The sequence below is a fragment of the Onychomys torridus genome, chromosome 8, assembly GCF_903995425.1.
Source record: "Onychomys torridus chromosome 8, mOncTor1.1, whole genome shotgun sequence".
Lineage (NCBI taxonomy): Eukaryota > Metazoa > Chordata > Mammalia > Rodentia > Cricetidae > Onychomys > Onychomys torridus.
The window spans coordinates 92,132,627-92,155,077 of record NC_050450.1 but is presented as its reverse complement, the minus strand read 5'-3'; the positions used below and the strand labels follow the sequence as shown (position 1 = coordinate 92,155,077).

Here is a 22,451-nt window from a genome sequence, read left to right as displayed (position 1 = left end):
CCTGAGAAAGAAGGAGACCTTTGTAACTGAGTTTTGCCTTGAACTTGCTGTGTGACTAGGGAGTGTCACTTTACCTCTCTGGGCCCAGTTCCTTCATTCATCAAGTGGCCCTGGCATCTGTTAAGACGCTGAACTCATGATTCTTCATGTGGGTTCTTCTCACCATAACCTCAGGAAGCAGGGGAATATGGGGTCAGGTCCTGGAAGGGGGAGAACAGTCAAAGGGTACTTTGGGGTGCTTCCAGCACCTGCTTTAGTGAGAGGACCCACCTCCAGTGGAGCCTTCTTTCGAGGTGCACCTTCATTTCTGTATGCTTTTTTAAATGAAAATATTTATTTATTTAATGTGTATGTGCCTGAGAGTATGTATGTGCACCACATGCATGCAGTAGCGTGTGGCAGTTGGAAGAAGGTTATGGGTCCTCTGGAAGCAGAGTTACAGGAGGTTGTGAGCTGCCACGTGGGGTCTGGGAACCGAACCTGGATTCTCTGTAAGAGCAGTCAGTGCTCCTAACACTATGCCATCTCTCCAGACTCTTGCATTTGTTTTGATGGATGTTTCTCCTCACCAAAGCATCCAATTCATCCAAGTCCTCTGGTTAGCTGGTTAATGCGGTCCACCAGGAGTTGAGATGACTCTCATGGGCAGAAGGGGAGGCTTGGGCAGGATGTGGGGCCAGGGGCTGTGATGGTTCTGGGAAGGATGGAGTCATAGGAGCCATTCTGAGCTAACTGTATCCCTGCTAACCGGTGGGAGATGCTCAGCCCAATTCCAGCCTCAGGGGAGGGAATCTGCTCAGCAAATTGCTGAGCTGAGCTGAGCTTCTGAGGGATGGGGCTCTGGTTGCTTCCTGGGGTGGAGAGATGGTCCCCAAGGAGCAGAGTCTACTGGATGTTCTCTCCATCCTTCAAAGGAAGTGGTGTGTGTGTGTGTGTGTGTGTGTGTGTGTGTGTGTGTGTGTGTGTAAGAGAGAGAGAGAGAGAGAGAGAGAGAGAGAGAGAGAGAGAGAGAGACAGACAGACAGACAGACAGACAGAAGACAGACAGAGACAGAGAGAGAACTGAGCAGGGAGGGATTTGGGAAGAGTTCTGCCCACCACCCACCATGAGGAGCTGCCTTGGAAAGGACTGGGCAGGGGTAGGGTGTGGAATCTGCACCCAGGGAGGCAGGGGGATGGAGACAGGCAGCATCCATTTCCTCCTTTGGCCAAACAGGAAGTGCCACCAGCCCTGGAGTGGCCGGAGCTGTAATGAGGTCATCTGTATGAGAGCACCAAGAGAAAAAAATAGTAACGGGGCTATTTTTATATAAAAAGGATTTGGCATTATAAAACAGCTTTGTCTATGAATGGTCACATGACATGTAGGACCCTAGGGACTAGTCTGGATTATCCCAATCCATGTCAAGGTAGAGAGTTAAACACACTAACCTGCCAGGTGGTGGCGCACGCCTTTAATCCCAGCACTCGGGAGGCAAAGCCAGGCGGATCTCTGTGAGTTCGAGGCCAGCCTGGGCTACAGAGTGAGATCCAGGACAGGCACCAAAACTACACAGAGAAACTCTGTCTTGAAAAACCAATACACACACACACACACACACACACACACACACACACACACACACAAGAAACCCTTTCTCAAAAAACAAAAACAAAAACAAAAACAAAAACAAAAACACAAACCCACTTCTTGCTCACCTATCTCATCCATGTCTGCCTCCATGAGAACACTTGGTTCCTGGGTTAAACTACATATCTATTCTATGCATGTTTTACACAGACACATGTACACACTCATGCATGTTATGCTTCTAAGGTATTTTGTTGTTGTTTTGAGATACAGTCTCTCTACTTTGTAGTCCTGGCTGTTCTGGAACTCACTCTGTAGACCAGGCTGGCCTTGAATTCAGAGATCCACTTGCCTCTGCCTCCTGAATGCTGGGATAAAAGGTGTGTGCACCACTGCCTGGCTGCTCCTAGCTACTCTATCCTTATCATCTGGAAGGTTCCTCCATCACTAGGCTAGCTGGCGAGGGCATGGTGTAGTAGCTTCCATCTCTCTCTGGGACATAAGATGGGTAGTGAAGATCAGAACTTCTTCCCCAGGGATGACACTCAGGTCACCTCCACCTGGGGAATATTTAAAAGAACATCTTCATAGCAAGCCTTGAACTTTTGGGGGGAGTAGAGAGTGGTGTCTGAGACAGGGTCTCTTTGTGTTTCCCAGGTTGTTCCCGATCTTACAACCCTCCTGATGTAGCCTCCCAAGTCTAGAACCACCCATCAATCTGGCTAAGAAGCAAAGTGGTATATCCCCACTTTGAGATGAGCTGGTGCCTTAGTGTACACATTTATCTTTTAGCAAAGCAATACACGCACTTTGGAAAAAGAGGGAAAATGGTCTCTCCCGTGTCTCACTCAAAAGTGTTCCCCACAGAGGCTGCTGTTGAAGCCGAGTTCCCTCTCTCCCTCTGAGTGCGGCTTTATAGACCGCAGGCACCTTTCTTAACTAACTCAGGGTACCAGCCATGCCTACCTTGCTCTCCAAGGAACCATGCATTTAAGGTGCATCTACAGCCACATGCAAGGACATGTTGCCTTTCTTTAAAGACCACATTCTATTAAGCAGTTCCTCCCCAGCTGTCCCATGACAGATGATTCCCCCCAGGTAACCTCTGCTCACACAGGAAGGATGAATTCTCCAGAGTGTGATGCTCTGTCAAAGGCTGCTGCTAGATCTATAGGCTTTAGTCACGGCCTGTACCATTCTGGATCTCTGTTGTCTGGGGCACAGTGAGGACATCTCACCGTGGTCTGACCAGCAGCCTATTACAGGTGAGACCGGACAGCTTCTCCGGTTTATTCTCCTCTCCTGCTATCTCTCTTTCTCCCATGAAGCACATTTTCTCTTTACAAACCCTGAGTATTTGGAGAGCAATCCTGGAATCCAAGAACCATGTCCTATTCTGGATGACCCCTGACCCCTTGTTGGTCTAGATCTGTGGATCCCGTGAGTGTGGGGGAACTGGCCTGGTGTGAAAGACAATGATGATACAAAGAAACCGTTACAGAGCCATCCTGTGCTTCCTTCCGTGCTGGCTTGGGAGGAGGTTTCCTCACATGGGAAAATGGGGTGTCAGTCTGTGACAGTGGCCTCCAGTCCAATGCTTTTCAGAGTATGGTCTGACAGGAAATGATGGGGGCACTGTGAGCCATTTTCCTCGAAAGTTCTTCTGGGAATCTGGACCCAACAGAATCTTCTAGGCCTGTTTGTCATGCCCCCCCCCCATTCAGCAGGGCCCCACCACCCATCACTGAAAGAATAGGAGATTATAAAAATAGCCCCGCAGGCTAGGGGATTCCCAGGGGCAGCTCCGAAGGCAGAAACAGTGCAGAACTAGGTGTGGTGGCACAAGTCTGTAAGCTCAACTCTTTTTTTTTTTTTTTGGTTTTTCGAGACAGGGTTTCTCTGTAGCTTTGCGCCTTTCCTGGAACTCGCTTTGTAGACCAGGCTGGCCTCAAACTCACAGAGATCCACCTGCCTCTGCCTCCTGAGTGCTGGGATTACAGGCGTGCGCCACGACCGCCCGGCTACTAAATTCTTAAGAGGCTGAAGCAGGAGGATTACCATGAGTTTGAGGCCAGCTGGGATACAGAATGAGTTCAAGACCAGCCTGAGTTACAGAGTGATCTATATCTCAAACAACAATGGCAGCAAGGTGTCAGTGGGACTGTACTTCCCCTAGGGTTGAGAGGAAAAACCCTTGCTTGCCTCTCCTGTGGCTACCAGCTACCCTTAGCTTGTGGTCACATCACTCTGATCTTTGCCTCCATCACCAACATCGTATTTTTTGTGCCCTTTCCCCTTCTTCAGATTGAACCTAGGGTTCATGCATGCCAGGAAAGTGCCCTACCACTGAGCCACAGCTTGCCCTCCCCTGTTTCTGTCTTAAGATCATTAGGATAATCCAGCATCCCCTCTTCATCAGAAGATCCTTCGTATAGTCATAGCTGCAGAGACTCTTTTAGCAGCTAAGGTCACAGGCTCTTGGGATTAGGATCAGATACTTTTAGGGGACATTCTGTAGCTTCCTACTCCTATGCTAAAAGTTTTTTTTTTTGCTGTCCAAATTTAACTGGGCACCTTGTGTGTTTTTTATAATTATATTTTTAGTTATGTATATGGATGTGAAGGAGTAGGGTATGTGCATGTGAGTGCAGGGCCCATGGAGGCCAGAAGAGGGCACTAGATTCCCCTGGAACTGAAGTTACAGGACATGAGGGCTCGGTACTGAACTCGGATCCTCTGAAAGAACAGTAAGATCTTTCTCTTTTTTTTTTTTTTGTTTACAGTAAGATCTCTTAAACAATGTGCCATCTCTCCAGCTCTTGGACATTCTGTGTTTTATTTTGCCAATTCCAGTTGTTTAAAAAGAAAACAATATTTATATATGGATGTTTTGCCTGTGTGTGTACCATGTTCATGCCCTGTGTCCTTAGAGATGAGCAGAGGGCATTGTATCCTCTATGACAGGAGTTACAACCCACAGTTGTGAGCCATCATGTGGGTGCTGGGAACCAAACCCAGGTCCCCTGGAAGAACAGCCAGTGTCCTTAACTGCTGAGCCATCTCACCAGCCCTAATTTGACACCTCTATCTGGAAATCTAACTATAGAGCCAGCTGGAGTGCTAGGGTTAGCCTGTGGCTGGTGCCACAGACCCAAGCCTATTCACAAAGATCCTTTGTCACTGAAGAGGAACTTATGGCTCATTCTAGTGTTCAGAGGAACTTAAAGACACCCAACTTAACTTTCAAATTAAGGCAACTGTAACACACACAAACATACACACACATCACACACACATTGCCCAATTGTGCATGCATTTCTACTTTTAGCATGCAAAACCCAAATGCAGAACTGTAACTACTCTCCAGAATGTAGAGAGAGGGATGCATAGACCAATGCACATCATCTTTTCTCTGTCCATATCTGAACACATAGATCTATGTACATCATATTTCCTCTGTCCATTCCTTTAATTCATTCATGAACCCATATCTATTTATTCATCCATTCAGTGGTGACTGGAACTCATTCTGTGCCCTGCAGTATGCCAGGGGCTGAGGACACAGAGCTGAAACTCCCCTCCTCAACATATGGGTGAACTGAGGAGCCTGCTCCCCAGGGAGGCTTGAAAGAGTGGAATGAGACAATGTCATGGGAATTACACATAATGGCCATAAGCAATGAGAAAGGGGAAAAAAATCAGCTTTCTTTGAAACTCGTTAATTTACCAATTATCTCTAAATTCTGTTTTCCTATTTTAAGCATTTAGTTTCAGGGGAAAAAAAACAATTTATATCTGAAGACGAGTTACTTAACTCGGGCTGAGTTAACCTGGTGTGGCTCCTCTTCCTGTGCCATCTGGATCCCTGGAAATATGAGTGTGCATGGGCCTTGGCCTCAGCCCCCTTCAGCCATCCCAGGTAGCAGCCACATGCTTCCCTGGACGGCCTGTCAAGCCCTGCAGCCTCCACCCACTCCTCTTCAGCTCCACAGGGCTGCCTGGACTGCGGGTTTTTCTTCTCATCTATCCCTCATGGCTACAGCACGGGGGAGTGCGGCAGCCACACATGACACCTACGCCCAAGCACATCTTGTGTGGGATGGTTTTAGTTTTTCCTTTAAAGGAGAAAGCAACCTGTGCCTTTATTTATCATCTGGTACAAACTCTCAGGTCTCTGACCAGTCTAGCCAGGTAGCCAGGCAGCCATTTCTTGGTCTTTGAGGGGAATGTGGTGATGTCTGTCTATACCCCAATGGCAGGACCCCCCTCAGGTGAGTGCAAGGGTTAAGGAGAAATCCTGAGTTCAAATTCCCCATCTGCCTCAAACTAGCCAGGTGATTTCAGGCACTCCTTGACTTTCCTTGACCCCACCATACCTCTCCAAATCTCAGGATCTTGATGTCCTTTTTGTCCTCTTTCTAAATAAAAAAAAATTGTTAAAGCATGCACATACACACACACACACACACACACACACACACACACACACACACACACACACACACACGGTACATGCATAAGTGCAGGTGCATGTGCATCATAGTCAAGGTAGGAGGAAACCTCTGGGCTCAGTTTATTCCTCCCAGTGTGGGATTGTGGGGTTATACTCAGGTGTAAGCCCCCTTGCTCACACAGCCTCTATTGCCCCCCTTCCTTTTCGTGGTGCTGGGAATAGAATCTAGGACCTTGCTCTACCACTGAAACACCCTCGAGGAAAAACAATTGCTGTTTGTTTGTTTGTTTTTGTTTTTGTTTTCAAGACAGGGTTTTTCTGTGTAGCCCTGGCTGTCCTGGATCTCACTCCGTAGATTGTAACCCAGGCTGGCCTCGAATTCAGAGATCCACCTGCCTCTGCCTCCTCAGTGCTGGGATTAAAGGCGTGCACCACCACAGCCCCTCAAGAATACTTAAGGCTCCTGTCAAGAATGAAATGACATTGTGTAAACTGTAAAGTACTATCTCCTTGATTATAATTTGGAGCACAGGAGACACGTCAAAATGGTGAAATTATACTGCATAGGCAGTCCAGACAGGAATCCACTTTCTGGCTGGTTTTTCCTCTGTCTGTTTTGAGACAGGCTCTCACTATGTAGACCTGGCTGACTCTGAACTTAGAGAGAGCTGCTTGCCTCTGCCTCCTGAGTGTTGGAATTAAAGCTGTGCACCACCATGCGCTGGTCCTTGCTTGCTTTAGGTGACCCATGTCACTCAAAACTGATCTCAAACTGCCAGAAGTTACAGTGACTCATCTTCCCTAAATTCATCCAAATGACACCAATTTTAGTCAATCCAGAAAAGTTTTCTCAAGTGTTCTTTGCCAATTTGGGACCCACATTGGGGCAGGGTTTGTCCTACTAGCAAGTGGCAACTCCCGGGGCCTCACTACTGGAGTCCCAGTGAAGATTGTCGGGAGCCTTACGTGGCACAACCTTTGGCAGTGGGGTTCCCAAACACCAATGTGACCAGTCTTCTATGGGCTGTCTAGTGGGCCACTAAGAGAGATGCCCTTGTTCTTGTCCCCACTGCCACAGGGCTGCCACAGACATCCAGTCTGCAGTGCCACAGGACCCTCTAAGTGGGGATGTGCTCTCCAGGGACTGTGCCCTTCAGTCATGGTACTTTTAGGACTTCATTGTAGAACTTCTCAGTTCTCTCCCTGAATACTTTTTATGGGCTGAAAAGACCCGAGAGAGAGAGAGAGAGAGAGAGAGAGAGAGAGAGAGAGAGAGAGAGAGAGATGAGAAATTGGGTAGGATCTCATATGGCTTACATATGGTATCTTCTCTTTGCAGCTGGTAGATTTTTTTTTTTTTTTAAATGCTGGTAAGAATGTGGGAAGCAGAAAGGAACAGAAATACTGTCTCAGTCAGGAGGAGGAGCTGTGGGAGATGGATCTCAATGCCATAGAATTGTCCTGAGCCACGACAGTCTGGGTAACAGAACCCCAGCCTTACCTGTGACCACCTCCCCTCTGTTCCTGTCACTCCCCTCCTCTGGGTCCCAGAGTGCAAAGCACAGGAGTTTGTGAATGTGGAGTCAGGGCATCAATGGGCTGGAAGATGCACACCATAGGGTCTCCCTCTGTCCCACCAATCCACCACCCACTTGGACCCTCCTCCCCAGCGGCAGCTGCTGCCTTTGTCTCGTTCGGGGAAACTGTCCCCTTTACTAAACTCTCTCCCTGGAGACACAGCCTCGCTCTTCCCTGAGTTTATTTACACACTGCTTCCCTCACACTCATCTTCCAGTCTCTGATCATTCGGAACCCTGTGGCACTATGGTGAGTGTGAATGTTTCCCTCTGCTTCCTGTGAGCTTGGAAGGTTTTTAAGAGAGTGGAATTTGGTAAGGGTGGACCTGTCCACGCTGCTAAATTTGGTTCTGTCGTCACGGGCCACATGAAGCAGCAGTCTGGTTTAGAGCTCGCTTTCAGGTTAAAATAATTTCTCCAGGCTCGTGTTACAAGTGACCCATTCGCAGGGCATGCTTCCCAGGTCCTTAGCGCTAAAGACAGGTCCTTTGGCTCCTCCTGGGTTGGCAGAGTGTGTGGAGCCTGATGCAGGAGGCCACACGGGCTTGATGGGGCAGACCTGGGTTTAAGGGACCCTCTGGTTCTCTCTTAAGCCCTCAGATCTGTTTGCTCCCCTGCAAAGACTGCTCCCCCATGACCCAGCCTCATGGGGGAATGAGGACCAAGGCACAGTTTTTAGTAAAAGAAGCACAACCAATAATTGCTGTGCTCTGTGCGTCTTCACACAGCCAAACGGATCTGGATCACGGGGCAGACTGGCTGATTGGCTGGTCTGATGTAGAGCAGGCAGCAAGCAAGTAACTCAAAGGAAATGTGATTTTTATTTTTAGGTGTTCAGAGCAGTGGGACTGTGGATCAGCGGGGAGAGGCTTGCTCTATTGAAACAGGTCAGGCTCGCCCAACACCAGCCTGTAGCGCCTATGAGCACGCACTGCGTTCAGCCAGCGTGTTCTAGCAGGTACACTCTGTAATCCCAGCACCCAAGAGGTTGAGACAGGAGGCATGCCATGAGTTTGAAATTCGCTTGGACTATCGAGTGAGATCCGGGCCAGCCTAGGCTCCAGAGAGAGGCCCTGTCTTTTTTTTGGAGCTGAGGATCGAACCCAGGGCCTTGCGCTTGCTAGGCAAGCGCTCTGCCACTGAGCTAAATCCCCAACCCTGAGACCCTGTCTTAAAACAAAACGAAAACCCAAAACCAAGACAGAACTTTCTGGGCGCTAAGTGCTGGTTGGCTGACTGCGCATGCGCCAGGAGAGCAAGCGCCATAGGCAATGCGCAATCTCTGCCCTCAGAGGACAGACACCGTGGGGCAAAGGCAAGAATGCACACGAAGAAAGACAAGAGGGTGAACGGTGGACATAAACTACTGGGGGGCAGGGCACGTGAGTGGGGAGAGGAACTGTGTGGAGCTCCTGGATCTAGTGTGCACAGGTGGGGACAGCTTCCGCGTGGACAGGGACTGTGTGGTCTACACACGTGACCAGGGTGCCGTCTGCACAGTGCCGTGGTGAATGGGAGCAGCGAGTAGGTGCCATCTCTGAAGGAGATATGGCAGCTGGTTGGCAGTGAGAAATGGGAGGTCCAGAGTCTGGGTGGCAGGCATGAGGGCAGGCTTGGCTTAGCAGGTGACAGATGACATGACCGGGGATTTATGCGTGGACATGGGGGCGGCGGACAACATGTTGCTCTGGGGAGAGTTTGGCAACAGAATGCAAAATGGGTCGGACATAACTTTTAGCACTCACTCTAGGAAACACTGTTTCTATAAGGATGCCAGGGTAAGGACTACACCCATTTTGGAGTCAGTGAAGCAGAACTAGAGAGACAAAGCTGTGTGGACGATGTCTGCAGGAAACCGACGGACGGGTCCATGCCAGGTGGAGGGAGGAAAGCTTAAGACTGTAGTTAGCCCTATAGGGACTGGAAGGTGGCAGGTTTCGGCAGCCCAAGTGGGAAGGATCAGATGGTAATGGGTCTTGGGCTTCCAAAGGAGCAGCGATGTGGGACAGTAGACACTGAATCCCAGCCTTGAGATGAAAGCCAACGGCCCCTGCAAGGGTGGGGTTACACACTGGTCCTACAGATCTCCCACCAGCCCCAGGGCTCAGAAGCCTTCCATTCAGGCTGCAGCTGTAGCTTGGTGATAGAACACTTGCTCAGTATGCATTAAGCCCTGAGTTCAATCCCCAGTCCTGGGGGGTGGGAGGACAAGAAGAAAACTTCCATTCACACGGCTATGCCAATGAATTTCAGCTGCAGTTCAATTAAAGCCATTCAGTTAATGAGCCACCAGAGTATCATACTATCAAAGTCAATGTCCGGCTCTAAGTTACTCTTGCCCTTGGTCGATTCCTGCCATGAGCCAACATTGACTGGCACGGAGCATGCACCCTGGGAATATTCAGAATACAAGGTTCTATATCAAGTCTGCAGCAATTAGGAAGAAACTGAAAATTCCATAAAAAAATGGGAACGCTCCCAGGAAATTCCATTCAAGGGTCACAACTCGAGCCCAAGAGGAAGTCTCAGCCCCTTTCCAGGGAAGTCAGCATTGGCATGGGCTTGAGGTTACCACACCAGTGCCCTGCACCCTGACTTTGAGTCTCTTCCTTCTCTCCAAAATGGGGACAGACCTGGCTAATACAGATCAGACTTTGGCTGCCTGTTCATCCTACTGGGCACAGCCTGTGCTGACCTGGTGTTCACCACAGGGGACCAGCTGCCCCGGGCTGGCTGGAGACAGGGACGGGGTGACAGCAGCTGTACCATTTCAGGCATCAGGCTACACTCAGCCCTGGAGGGACCTCTGATCAGGCATCTGCAGCAGCTCCTGGGAGACAACCCCTCCCTGTGTGCTGTTTTCTGAGATACCCAAAGGAATTCTTATGGATTGCTTCACTCCAGTTCTGTGACTAGCCAGCGAAAATGGAGGCTGAGGCCTTACTATGCATTCGACTTCAAGGGGAGAGGGAATCATTCCCACTTCCCAGATGAAGCATGGAGGTCCAGGACTTCTCCTTCTTCGCCAAAAATCTCTTATTGGCCAATGGGAAATGTAATTAAATTCGGGACGCAGCAGCGGGTGATGGCCAAGACCACACTGTGAGCGGCTCACTGGCTTCTCTAATTCAGTCTTGCCAGCGACAAATGATGGATCAAACCTTTTAAATCTTATTTTAAGTCTTGGTCCTGACTGTCAGCTTATAGCATGATTCCTGCAATTCTCTGTCAGCCATTAAACACTAGCATGTGATTGTTTATAATACTTTATGGTAGCAAAAGGCAAGTATTTTCAGTGTTCTTAGTCCTTGTTAGCACTCTGCAGGACCAGTACAACCAGGACTAGCCTTTTCCAGGCACCGCTGGGGGAGGGAGGGAGGGGGAGGGAAGGGCTTTGGAGCCAGGAGGAGGAGGAGCTCATCCCAGCACTGAGCCACCTGGGAGGCATATCATTCCCTGAGGTTTATTGCAGGAAAATATTCAACAGGCTTAAAGAAGGTTGGGGGAGAGTGTGAAGATATTTCCATTAATTGGATTTAGGGATTTTTTTTTTTTTAAACAGTCCATCCTCCTGTTCTGAGCTGGCTGCACAGTGGGGTGGGGGCAGAGACAGAACCAGTGGGCCCAGAGCAGACGGAGGCCATGCAGTATTTCCTGTGTTCTTCTGGGAAAAGGCGAGGCAGGGAATGGGCTAGCGGGGCCTCCGAATGCTGTCCTAGGCAATGGGCAGCTTTGAAAGAGACCTGTTCCAGGTTGGGGATTTAGCTCAGTGGTACAGCACTTGCCTAACAAGCGCAAGGCCCTGGGTTCGATTCTCAGCACCCCCCCCCCCAAAAAAAAAGAAAGAGACCTGTTCCTACTGGCTCACACTGCGGTTTCCACTGTGCCCCAGAGGCATCCGGCGGTCACACTGTTCAATTCACATAGCCAACTTTTCCTCTGACTATTAACATAAATTTACTTACATTCTGACACACTGCCAATATCATAGTTAAAAAGTGACCAGGTTTTCAGCAAACTCAATATAAAAACAGACATACAGTAGTAAATATTCACATTTATGGGCATGTGTAACCAAAGACAGTCTTTAAGTTAAAACTTTCTCTTAGCACTGGTTTGAGGTTATTAGCTCATCTGCAAACCTCTTTTTTTGGGAGGGGAGAAAGGCCATCTGGGGAGGATATGGCAAGACAAATAATTTAGGGAAATAAGTGGTCCTGAGGCTTTATGGGGGGTGGCTCAGTGAGCAAAGTGCCAGCCACACAAGCATAAAGAGTCAAGTTCAGATCCCTAGCACCCACATAAAAACCAGGGTGGAAGCATATGTTCATAACACCAATACTGGATGGGCAGTCGGAGAGGGGTGTCAGGTGGACCCTGTTAGCTAGTCAGTCAACTGGAAATGGAGAGCTCAAGTAAGGTGTGGAGGGGCTGGAGAGGTAGCTCAGTAATTAAGAGCACTACCTGCTCTTCCATGGGACATGGGTTCAATTCCTGACATCACAGGGCAGCTCAAAACCATCTGTAACTCCTGTTCCAGGGCATCTGATGTCTCTTCTGACCTCCACAGGCAGCAGGCACACACATGGTACATAGAGATACATGCAGACAAACATTTATACATATAAAATAATAAAATATAATTTAAAAATAAGGTGTGGAGCCATAGAAGGAAATGCCCAACCTTGGCCTCTGGCTTCCAGACTGACTCTCTCTCTCTCTCTCTCTCTCTCTCTCTCTCTCTCTCTCTCCCTCCCTCCCTCTCCTGAAGGTACCTATAAGTCAATGGCAGGACTAGATTTAATAGAGAACAATTTGAGAGGTTTTGTTATTTTTGCTTCCTTTTTATTTTATTTTGTTTTTAGCCCCCTCCCCTTCAATTTTGTTTACACATAATTTGATGCATTTGGAGGGAAGAGCTGCCCTGGGGAAGGCAACCTTCTGTGGGTCCACCCACTGGGTCTTCCCAGCACTCCTTACTTATCTCATATGACAGGCAGTTATGGACCCAGAGATTTTCTGGTGTCCTTGGTGTTCTAGGGAGGAAGTACATCCCTGGATTTTCTGCGGCACAGCTGTGACCTAGGTGCCAGGACAGCATCACCCAAGCTTCCCGGGAAAATGGCACTGAGCCACAGGCTGGAAGGAAAATGAGCAACAGGGAGGAGAAGCCATTTCTGTCCCCTTTCCTCGACGCTTTGATGTAGCCAGGGAGTGCAAGGGCCACAGATGAAATGCCAGGATCAGTGACCACAGATTCACATTTTGCTGATTTCAAATTTTATCTTGTCAGACCTTGAATAAAATGTTTTCCTAAGAGGAGGGCACTGGGTCAAAGGAATTTAAATTTGAGTCTGATGTGTTTTCTACAAGAAAGATTTCAGAGTTCTGGGGGCCTCAAGGGACAGGCAAGGGTGGGCAGGCAGGAATATACCTGCCTTGAACTTAACATAAAAGTCTCCCTCACAGATGCCTTCCTGGCCTCTTGCAGTAAGAAACGAAAGACCAGCTTGTCAAGGCTGGGGTCCACAGGGCCCGTCTTTGGCCAGGGCAGCCTTCTGCCACAGCCTAGCTCTTGCTCACAGCCATCTAGGCTTGTTTGGAAACCTTCTCCGTCTAACCTACTTGCTATGCTGATCATATAACTTGAATCATCATACAGCTACTTTATCTTGCCATAACAATTGCATCACTCACATAAGTACAAGCTAGAGGCTGGGGAGACATCAGTAAATTGCCTGTCTTGAAAGCATGAGGACCCACACTACCTCACCTGGCTTGTATGTGGGTGCTGGGGATCTGAACTCAGGTCTTGATACGTGTGCGGCAAAGACTTCACCTCCCAAACCTCCTCCCCCGAAGCCTAGGAACTCTTATTTTAGATTCTCAGCACTACAGATGCTCTTCTATAACCTCAGCATTTGAGCCCAGGCAGGGATGGAGACAGGAGACCCCAGAACTCATGAGCCATCCAGTCTAGCCAATTGCGTAGCTTGGATTCCCCGAGAGATGTTGCCTCAAAAATAAGTAGAGGGCTGGCGAGATGGCTCAGTGGTTAAGAGTGCTGGCTGTTTTTCCCAGTGGACCTAGGTTTGATTCCCAGCAGCAACATCGCAGCCCACAAATATCTGTAACTCCAGTCTCAGGGGATCCAACGCCCTCTCCTGGCCTCTGTGGGCACCAGGCACACATGTGGTGCACACACTTACAGGTAGACCAAACACTCATACATATGAAATAAAAAATGTGCAATAAGTGAACAAATAAGGTGGAAAGCAATGCAGGAAGTTACCTGATGCTGTCCTCGGACCTCCACCTGTATGTACACATGCACATAGCATGTATACACATACACCACACAAGCTTGCACAATTATGTACACACAAATAACAAAATTTTCCCCGAAGATATAAGTCCAGTGAGATGGCTGAACAGGTAAAGTGCTTGTTCTCAGGCCTGATGACCTGAGTTTGACTGGCAGGATGCAGAAGGAGAGAGCTGACTCTCACAAATTGTTCTGTGAACTCCACATGTGAGCTATGGCATGCACACACATTAAGTAAATAAATACGTGTGAGATATACATAAACATACATACATACACACACACACACACACACACACACACACACACACACACACACACTGTTCTTGTAAAGACTCAGGTTTGGTTCTCAGTACTCACATCTGTGGCTCATAACTACCTCTAACCCAGCTCTAGGAGATCCAATCTGATGTTCTTTTGGCCTCTGAGTGCACATTCACATACACATAACTAAACACATGAATAAATAAAATTAAAAACGATTCCTAAAAATGATTAAAAACTGATGTATTTTGATCTTAGTCTTGATTCCACAGCTGAGAAGTCTTCTTTAGCTTGCTATATTGAATCACACGCAACTCTGCTTATTGGGTGTTTGGGCTCTCTAGGCTCCATTTCCCAGGAGTGTATTTTACTTAACATTTATTTCTGCCTCTTGACACCATTTACCACGAAGGCCGCTCATCTACTGACTTCTGCAGGATGGGAATCACTCCATCCGAAATCTCCCCCACAGACACTGCCTTCTGTTACCACCAATACTTTCTCAGTCATCAGAAGTTGCTTTTATTCAAAGAGTAAACCAGAAGACCTCTGAGCCTGACAGACTGAGCCAGGCCACTCTTCCCGTGAGGGAGGGCCGGTGGGGGGCATGTAGGGAAGGCTGGTGTGGGGAGTTTGCAGTTTATTCCTGGCACGGAGCAGGTTTCAGGAAGGAAGCAGACAGAATCAGGACAACAGATAAGTCCCTGGGCTTTCTGTGGCAAGAGTTCTGTGTGTACATTTAACATGGGTGTGTGTGATCTTGGAAATCCACTTCCACCCAAACAACAATGCCTAGCTCCAGAGGATCTGGGCTCGATTCCTACTTGGTATAATTTATCTATTACAGCATATCCCAACACTAGTGGCTCGAGATACCTCCATATGTCATCACAAGTGTCCATCCAAAGGATCCTGTTAAGGAAGCCATTTTCTGAGCAGTTACATGCCAGGCCACGGTAAGCACCACATCACCTCATTTAAACTCCTTGGCAACCTTCTAGACAGGCATTATTATACCCTGGGTCACATATGAATATATTAAAAAGAAAAAAACTCCCCAAGAAGCTAAGCACCACCTTATGTTAAATTGTTGGGGAAGCTGGGACTGGCATCCAAGGACTCTAAACCAAATGACTTCTTGCAGGACATTGCTCTGTGCTGGGCACCTGCTCTCCAGGCCCTTACACCATTTCCTTGAGTAGCTGAGGTACAAGATACATTTCCTGGGGTTCTATTGAGTAGCTGGTTGGGCTCAGCAAAGAGTCTGCTAGACCATGACCAGAGAGAAGTCACTTAAGCTTTTACTTAGCAGAAGCTCATTCTATTCACACACCTACTGAACAATCCGGAATGCCACAGCTACCTGGGGAGAACTCAACACTGCCTCCCTGTGCTCCAGGGAGCACCAAGAGCAGAAGTTTAGCAACTGGAGGCAGGGGAGGAATTCTTGGCCAGCCACCCCTTGGGCAAAGTGACAATAGTGAAGCAATAGTGTGTGTCCCATGGCTGGCACTGGCCGGGGAGGAGGGAGGCCTGCTCGCTTGCACTGCTCGCATCTCTCACCGAGAGCAACGATGAGCCTCTGGGCCAAACCATCTCAGTAGCACCGTGGCACACAGCAATGCCGATGCACCTCAGAGTCTGGCCAGGCCCCGAACACAGCAACCAGGTCTAAAGAAAGACCTGGGATGCTTGCAGTGAGGGCTTCTTGTGCCCACTACTCCACATAGAACAATGGTTTCAGAGCTGGGCCTCAGCTACAGGTGTCAGTGCTCAACTTCTAGAAGGGACAGAATCTTAGACAGGAACCTGACATCCCCCAAACCTTGTGATTTCACCCTGATCACAGCTGAATCCAACCGATCTTCCAAGCTCTGTGTATGTACGCTGTGAGTGTGTGTGTGTGTGTGTGTGTGTGTGTGTGTGTGTGTGATATTTGTATATAGGTTGACAGTGCCTTCCTGCATCACTTCCTACCTGATTTATAGAGACAGAATCTCTTAGTGAACCTGGAGGTCATGAATTTGGCTAAACTTTCTGTTTCCACCCTTGCCGAGCACTGGGGTAACAGACGCACACCACAACACTCGGCTTTTATGTCAGTGCTGGGGATCTGAGCTCAGGAAGGTCCTCATGCTGGGGGATGGGCATTTTAACAGCTGAACCATTTTCCCAGCCCTTGATCCCCCAGTCTTAATTAACAGTTGTCTCTGAGTCGATCAAGCCTGGATGCCTCTTTACATAACAGATGAGGTCAGGGTTAAGGTCCCTGGGGAAGGTTCTCTCTCTGTTTCATAAGCAGAACACCAAGGTGAAGTGAAATTCTTTGCTCCAGATGTCAAAATCAGACACCAAGCACTTAAATCCACACCTCTGTAACTTACTCTAGCCTGTGATCCAATCAGACTCTTGCAAAAGGCCTGGGTGGTTGGAAAGCCTGACTAGGTTCCGGGGCTAGCTCACAAAGGTCTATTAAACCTCACGAGGCTTAGCTGTGTGTCATGTGCTGTGCATCCTCAGTTGGTTACAAAACCTCTCTGGACTGTAGCTTCTCTATCTATAAGAGTTCCTACCCTGCAAGTGAGGTAGCTGAGGACCATATGATGCCATCTCCAGCAGCATGCATGCAGACAAAAGGGATTCCCATACCAGTGCCACTTGGGGACTGTCCTGTAATGTTTAGCAGCATCTCTGGCCTCTACCCACAAGATGCCAGAAGCAGCACCCCCCCCCTTCACACACACACACACACACACACACACACACACACACACACACGCGCGCGCGCGCGCACTCCAACTACTTTCCAGACATCTCAGACACCATCTGAGGACCATGATTTTCTAGGAAAAAATCCATTGAGCAGCTAGGGACTTCTCTTCTCACCTGGCCAGGTACCCCTAACTCCTGTGTGGTGTAGCCAGATGGGGGTCTCAGAGGGTGAGGGGAAATGAGGGCCTCTGCAATGTTGATGAAAACAGGGTGAGGACAGTGGGGGGAGCGGAGGGAGTGAAGTTCCCCACCTCCATCCCAGTCACCCGCAACAGGACCGTGGCCACCACACAGGTGGCCTGGTGCAGTGTGATAGCTCTCTCTCTACGCTTCTTCCCCTTTTCACCAGCTGGGGCGGGTGAGCCACCTGTGGAAGCCAAGGGACCGGAGGCACACAGCAAGGTCACGCAGCAGATCATAGGCAGCTGTCTGCTCACCAATTGGACACTCAGGCCAAATAGATTGCATTTGTTCCCAAGCTTCCCAGATGCTGTGACCTTGAATATGTACCCCACTCCACTTTGTCTTTGATGCCCCCTTGACCTCTATCTCTCTATTTTATCCACTTATTTGTTAAATGATTTTTGGGCCAAATATCCATTATATGTCTAGCTCTGTATTAGATCTCTCTATATATATAACAATCTCTTTTGAAGTGATTCTTTTTCAAGAGTGGATCAAGGAAGATCTTAACTAAATAAACAGAAGAGAAGGCATAGTTGGACAGATTCATATAATCAACTGGATAAACAATGCATATTCACACACATAGCCAGGGAGTCACAAAGGCCATAATGCTGAGGGGAGATGGACTAAAACAAAATTCCTTAAAATGCTAAATAAATGAACTGGATGTGTTGATTTTAAGAAGGGAGAAGGAAAAGCTGTTTGCACAAAGGGCACCAGAACCCTGTCTAACCCTCCAAGGATGAGAGGGTCAGAGAGCTTGCTCAGTACAAGGGCTCATTTTCCCAATGGGAGCAAGTCTGACCTTCCCTCAATCAAACCACTACTAAGTTTTCTTCTGGCAATTCCAGGGCACTGTCTGTTTCCTTTGTTCCTCTCTGGGGAATAGAGCCTGACACTAGAAGCCACTTAAAACCACACCCTTCCACCACCATGCAAGTGTGTATACAGGTCCTGCACGGGGCCAGAGAGACACACCATGGGCTGTCACCCATTAAAAACAAACAAACAAACAACAAAAAAAACCTAGCCAAGCTAAGGAATACTCAAATCATCCAAAGATGAACCCCAAAGCCAAGCCAGGTTACTGCTGTAATCTATACACATCTGCCAGCGAGGCAAATGGTGCAGAAAACTCATCAGGCATCGCAGCCAGCCTGGCAGCTGGGGGAGGGATGGGCACACTCAGCTGGCTAACCATTGATTTAGAGAAGCTTAGCAAATGGCAGTAGGCAAGCAGTCCTTATGTGGTGGTGGACACAAGCCGCAGCAATACACACAGGATGACATCTCAGAATTGTAACCACAGAATTAGCCTACGAAGGTCCATATTTCATTTATTGCTGTGAGACCCCAGTTGAAGGGGCAGGGCAGGGATCTTGAAGAGCCTGGCCCCAGCCAAAAGAGAGCTAGAGGGGGTGATTAGTCTGTTCCAGATCCTGTCATCCACCCAATGCTAACCAGCCTGAAAAAATGAATAGGGCCTCCAGGACATAAAAGGGCTCATCCACCCGTTGAGGCTAGTGGTTGAAATCTTAGCTTTTGTTGGGTACTTGAACCCTTTTGGATGAGCCCAGGCTGGCTCCGCGCTCCTCAGCCATTGCTTCAGCACAAACTTGTAGCTCTGAAGTGAAGCTCATTTGTTAAAGCAAGGACTGAGCCAGGAACCGAGTCTCTCGATCCCCGCAAAAGGACCACGCAGCAACCCCTGATGATCTTTCATTAACAACTCAGGCCTTGGCGACCATGGTACCTCACCCAACCGCCAACATAGTGCAAAATGGAGCGAGTTCGAAGACGCGTGGTCTGTGCTTTGTTTCTGCACTGGGTGAAATGTTCTCCTTCCTCCCCCGCCCGCCGATCTCCCACCTACAGGCCTGTGACACCTTCGCCCAACTGGCCGCAACAGAAAGCATCCCTCTCAGGCTTCCCTTTTCCGCGTCCACTCCCTTTGGATTAAGAATCCGGTTCCCATATTTGAACATTTGAATCCATCATTTTTGAATCCATCCATCAGCTGCTCGGGAAATCTCTATCGGGCGGGCCCAGCCACGACGCCACAGCCTCGGGCCGCGTCTGGCCGGAAGAGGGCGTTCCACCCCCATCCAAGACATTCTGAGAAATGCAGATCAAGCTGGGCAGCCGACGTGGGCGATTCGGCCCTTAAGGTGCTCGTCGGTCTCAAAACTGCAAGCCTGCACCAGTATTCAGTGGTGGAATTAACTAGAAAACCTCGAAGATTGGGGCTTACTGCAGGATGGAGAACCTACCTGTTCGCTTTCCATCCCTCTCCGGTTTCAAGGGAGGTTGTAAATGTGGACTTTCAAGTAAAAGTCCCTCGTTTAAATAATATTAACACAATAATATCAGTCAGTATGCCTATAATAAAAATACACCAGAAGCACGGATCTGGATGGCTACAGTTTCCACTGCCAATGGGAATGCTGAGGTCAGGGATGAGGGGCTCCTTCCCTGCGTCTTCCAGGGGGACATGTTGGCACTGTCCGTCTACCCCAGGGTTTTGACTCTCCGCTGAGTAACGCCCAGAGGTTCCTCCTCTGGCTGGTATGGTTTCCATGGCAACCCCTAACCCGCCCTCCTCCCGGTGGGTTGGGAGCGATGGGTGTGGCCGCTGCACCTCAGGGGATCTCATGCCCCCTTCTCACACTCTCCCACCGGGAGAGGTAAGAGTGCTCAAAGGTGGTGGTGGTGAAGCCGAGCTTGCCTAATCTCCCCACTCCCAAGGGTGAGCTGGCGCTCCTAGCAGTGAAACATGGTGGGGTGTTGTCCCCAGGACGCCCCGGGTGTGGGGAGGGACGTGGTTCCTCCGAGGACACCTGCACACGAGAGTCTACCTCGAATCCCACCCGTGTGGCTCAGTTAACGCTCTCTGGATTTGGGCCGAACTAGGGGAGAGGGCTGCGCGGGGTCACGTCCGTTCCATGTGTGCCCCTGGGGCTGTGACTAGACCCCCAGCAAGTCAGTAGATCCAACAAAGGGTCTGAAATGAGCAGTGAAAAAAAGGATGGAGTTGCGCGTAACGCCTAGGTAATATCCTCGTCGAATGAAAGCCCCCCCCCCCACTCCAAAAAAAGAAGAAGAAAAAAAACCAAAAACCAAAAAACAAACAAAAAAAAAAAAACAGGGCAAGGAGCGAAGATCCTAAATCACACAACCTCGACGAACAAAGCAGCGAGCTCCCTTAGAAGACCCCAGGTGAACGAGCGGGTGCGCACGGCGCAGAAGCTAAAAGCCAAGATGTCCACGTTCAACACCCCACTTGCTCCTTAACGCGAGTCCCAGCCGGGTCCTCCAAAGCCTGGCCACAGCACTTGGCATGCTACGATAGAGACGTGACTCGCCGCAAAAAGATGGCACCTCGCGTTCAGAGGGGGAAAAAACCGGGGGAGGGGTAGCAGCGGGAGGAGACACATCCTACTCTCCCCTCCTCGCCCACCCAGGTCCACACCCACTGCCGCAGTGAGGGGCGAGCCCTGCGCGCCAGCCCGTGCCTCCGGCAGGGAGCGCACATGCCGGGAGCCCGGCGCAGAACGCAGAGAAAGGAATCCGCCCTGAAATGCACCTGCAGCCCTAGCTCAGGTCTGTGCTCGGCTGTGACCGTGCGAGCCCTCGAGCGGGGGAACCGCGCCTGGCAAGCCCGCTGACACCGCGAGGCCAGGTGACCACTGCCTCTTCGAGCTTCCACACTGGGATCCGCGCACTACCTTCTCTCGGGCACGGCGCTGCCCCTGTCACTGTACCAAGCGCGCGCAGGGGGAAGGGCGGCTAAAGTGACAGCGCCTGGACCCCTCCCCATCCTCCCGAATCCTCCCAGCCCCCAAATGTCCCCTGCCGGCTTCTGAAGGAGGAAAAGGGGAGGGGGCGGGACACCGCCTTAAATCAGGGCCAGTGAAGGCCCCATCAGAAGCACTGTCAAGGAGGTGTGGGGAGAAGCATGCACGCAGTCATCTTTTCTAGGACCCAATCCACACCTTCCTTGGGACTGATGGCAATCAGGGGCAGAGAAATTTGATTTCAGGTTCAGTTTCGGGGGTCATCGTTGGACCCCAATACACACATACAGACCCACGCCCATTGCGGCAAAAGGCTGAGATCCAGAGCACAGAGCAACCCCCTCCCCTAGGTCACCGCCATCCGCGCCCCACCCTGCTGACACAGACGCCCCCCCCCCGTTTGCGTGGAACGGATGGTGCAGACACCAGCACCCACAGACACACGCATTCGCCCGCGTGCGTGCATCTTTTGCACGCGTTTCTTCCCAGTTTCCCCAGCGCCGAGGGCGCAGAGAGGCCCCCGCCGTTGCGCCTGACTGATGCCCAGCGCCCTAAATCCATCTCTGGGGTGAGGGGCGACAGGAGGATGGCGCACAGGGCCAGATGGGGACCGGATTTCAGAGCTGCAGCACTTACCTGATGGTCTACAGAGGGCGAAAATAGTAGAGAACAGCGGAGGAGAAGGTGGTTGTGGCGGCGGCGGCGGCGGCGGCGGCAGAAGGTGGGCGGTGGCGGCGGCGCGGCTTGCTGCTGGTGCCGGAGGAGCTGGTGGGTGGTGGAGACTGGGAGCGCGCGCGCCGCCGAGAGAGCGCGTTCCCGAGGCCGGCGGGCGGCGCAGGCGCGTGACACGGGAGCGCGAACCTCGCGAGGGGAGGGGCGGGCAGTGAGGCCTGCGGGGCACCTCCCCTTCCGGCCGCCAGGAGGCGCGCGCGAGCGCCCCACAGCCCTCCCCTCCCCGCGCCGCCGGGCCTCGCCGCTCTCCTCGCTTCCTTTCCCGGGTCCCGCCACGCCTCGGGCCGCCGCGCTGACCGCCGCGCGCACGCGCGTGCTCCGTGGCGCACGCGCACCCTGGCCTCCCGGGGCTGCAGCCTTTGTCTAGTCCAGGGGTCTCCTCCCTTGGCCCCCGAGGGGTCGAGGGTGAGCGGTGTGAGCATCCTTGCTGGCTCGCCAGGCGGTACATGCGGTACCCCGAGGCCTCCCCTCCTGCAGGCATCTCCCGAAAAGTGGTCCTCTGGATGGAGACCACTTCCCCAGGGGCCGCTGTTTGCTTGCCTTCTTTCCACCTTTTTTTTTTTTTAATGGACAAAGTGAATTCTTTCCTTGACAAATCCTCTTGAAACAGGTTAATTTTGATAGTAATACAGTTTAGAGTTTTTGTGAAAAAAAAATTTTTTTAAAAAAATCAAAGGAGCATTCAATCCCATTAGGTATCTAACCGTGACCCTCGGGAAGAAAAAAAAAAATCTTAAAATAGGTACGTTTTAATGATGCTTACCGCACTGCAAGGCGT

At 50.3% G+C, this 22,451-nt stretch overlaps 1 protein-coding gene across 4 annotated transcripts in view; it reads right to left on the bottom strand.

Moving 5' to 3' along the window:
* The window catches only part of Mapt (microtubule associated protein tau), a 104,183-nt gene extending 82,423 nt beyond the window's left edge, over positions 1-21,760 (bottom strand). Inside the window, exon 1 of one of the 4 annotated variants that reach the window (XM_036195373.1) lies at positions 21,578-21,760. The gene's annotated coding sequence lies outside the window, so the exon portion shown is untranslated. The remainder of the gene's footprint in view (positions 1-21,577) is intronic. The other 3 variants (XM_036195370.1, XM_036195371.1, XM_036195372.1) reach the window with 3 other exon arrangements.
* Between the last annotated feature and the right edge of the window lie 691 nt (positions 21,761-22,451).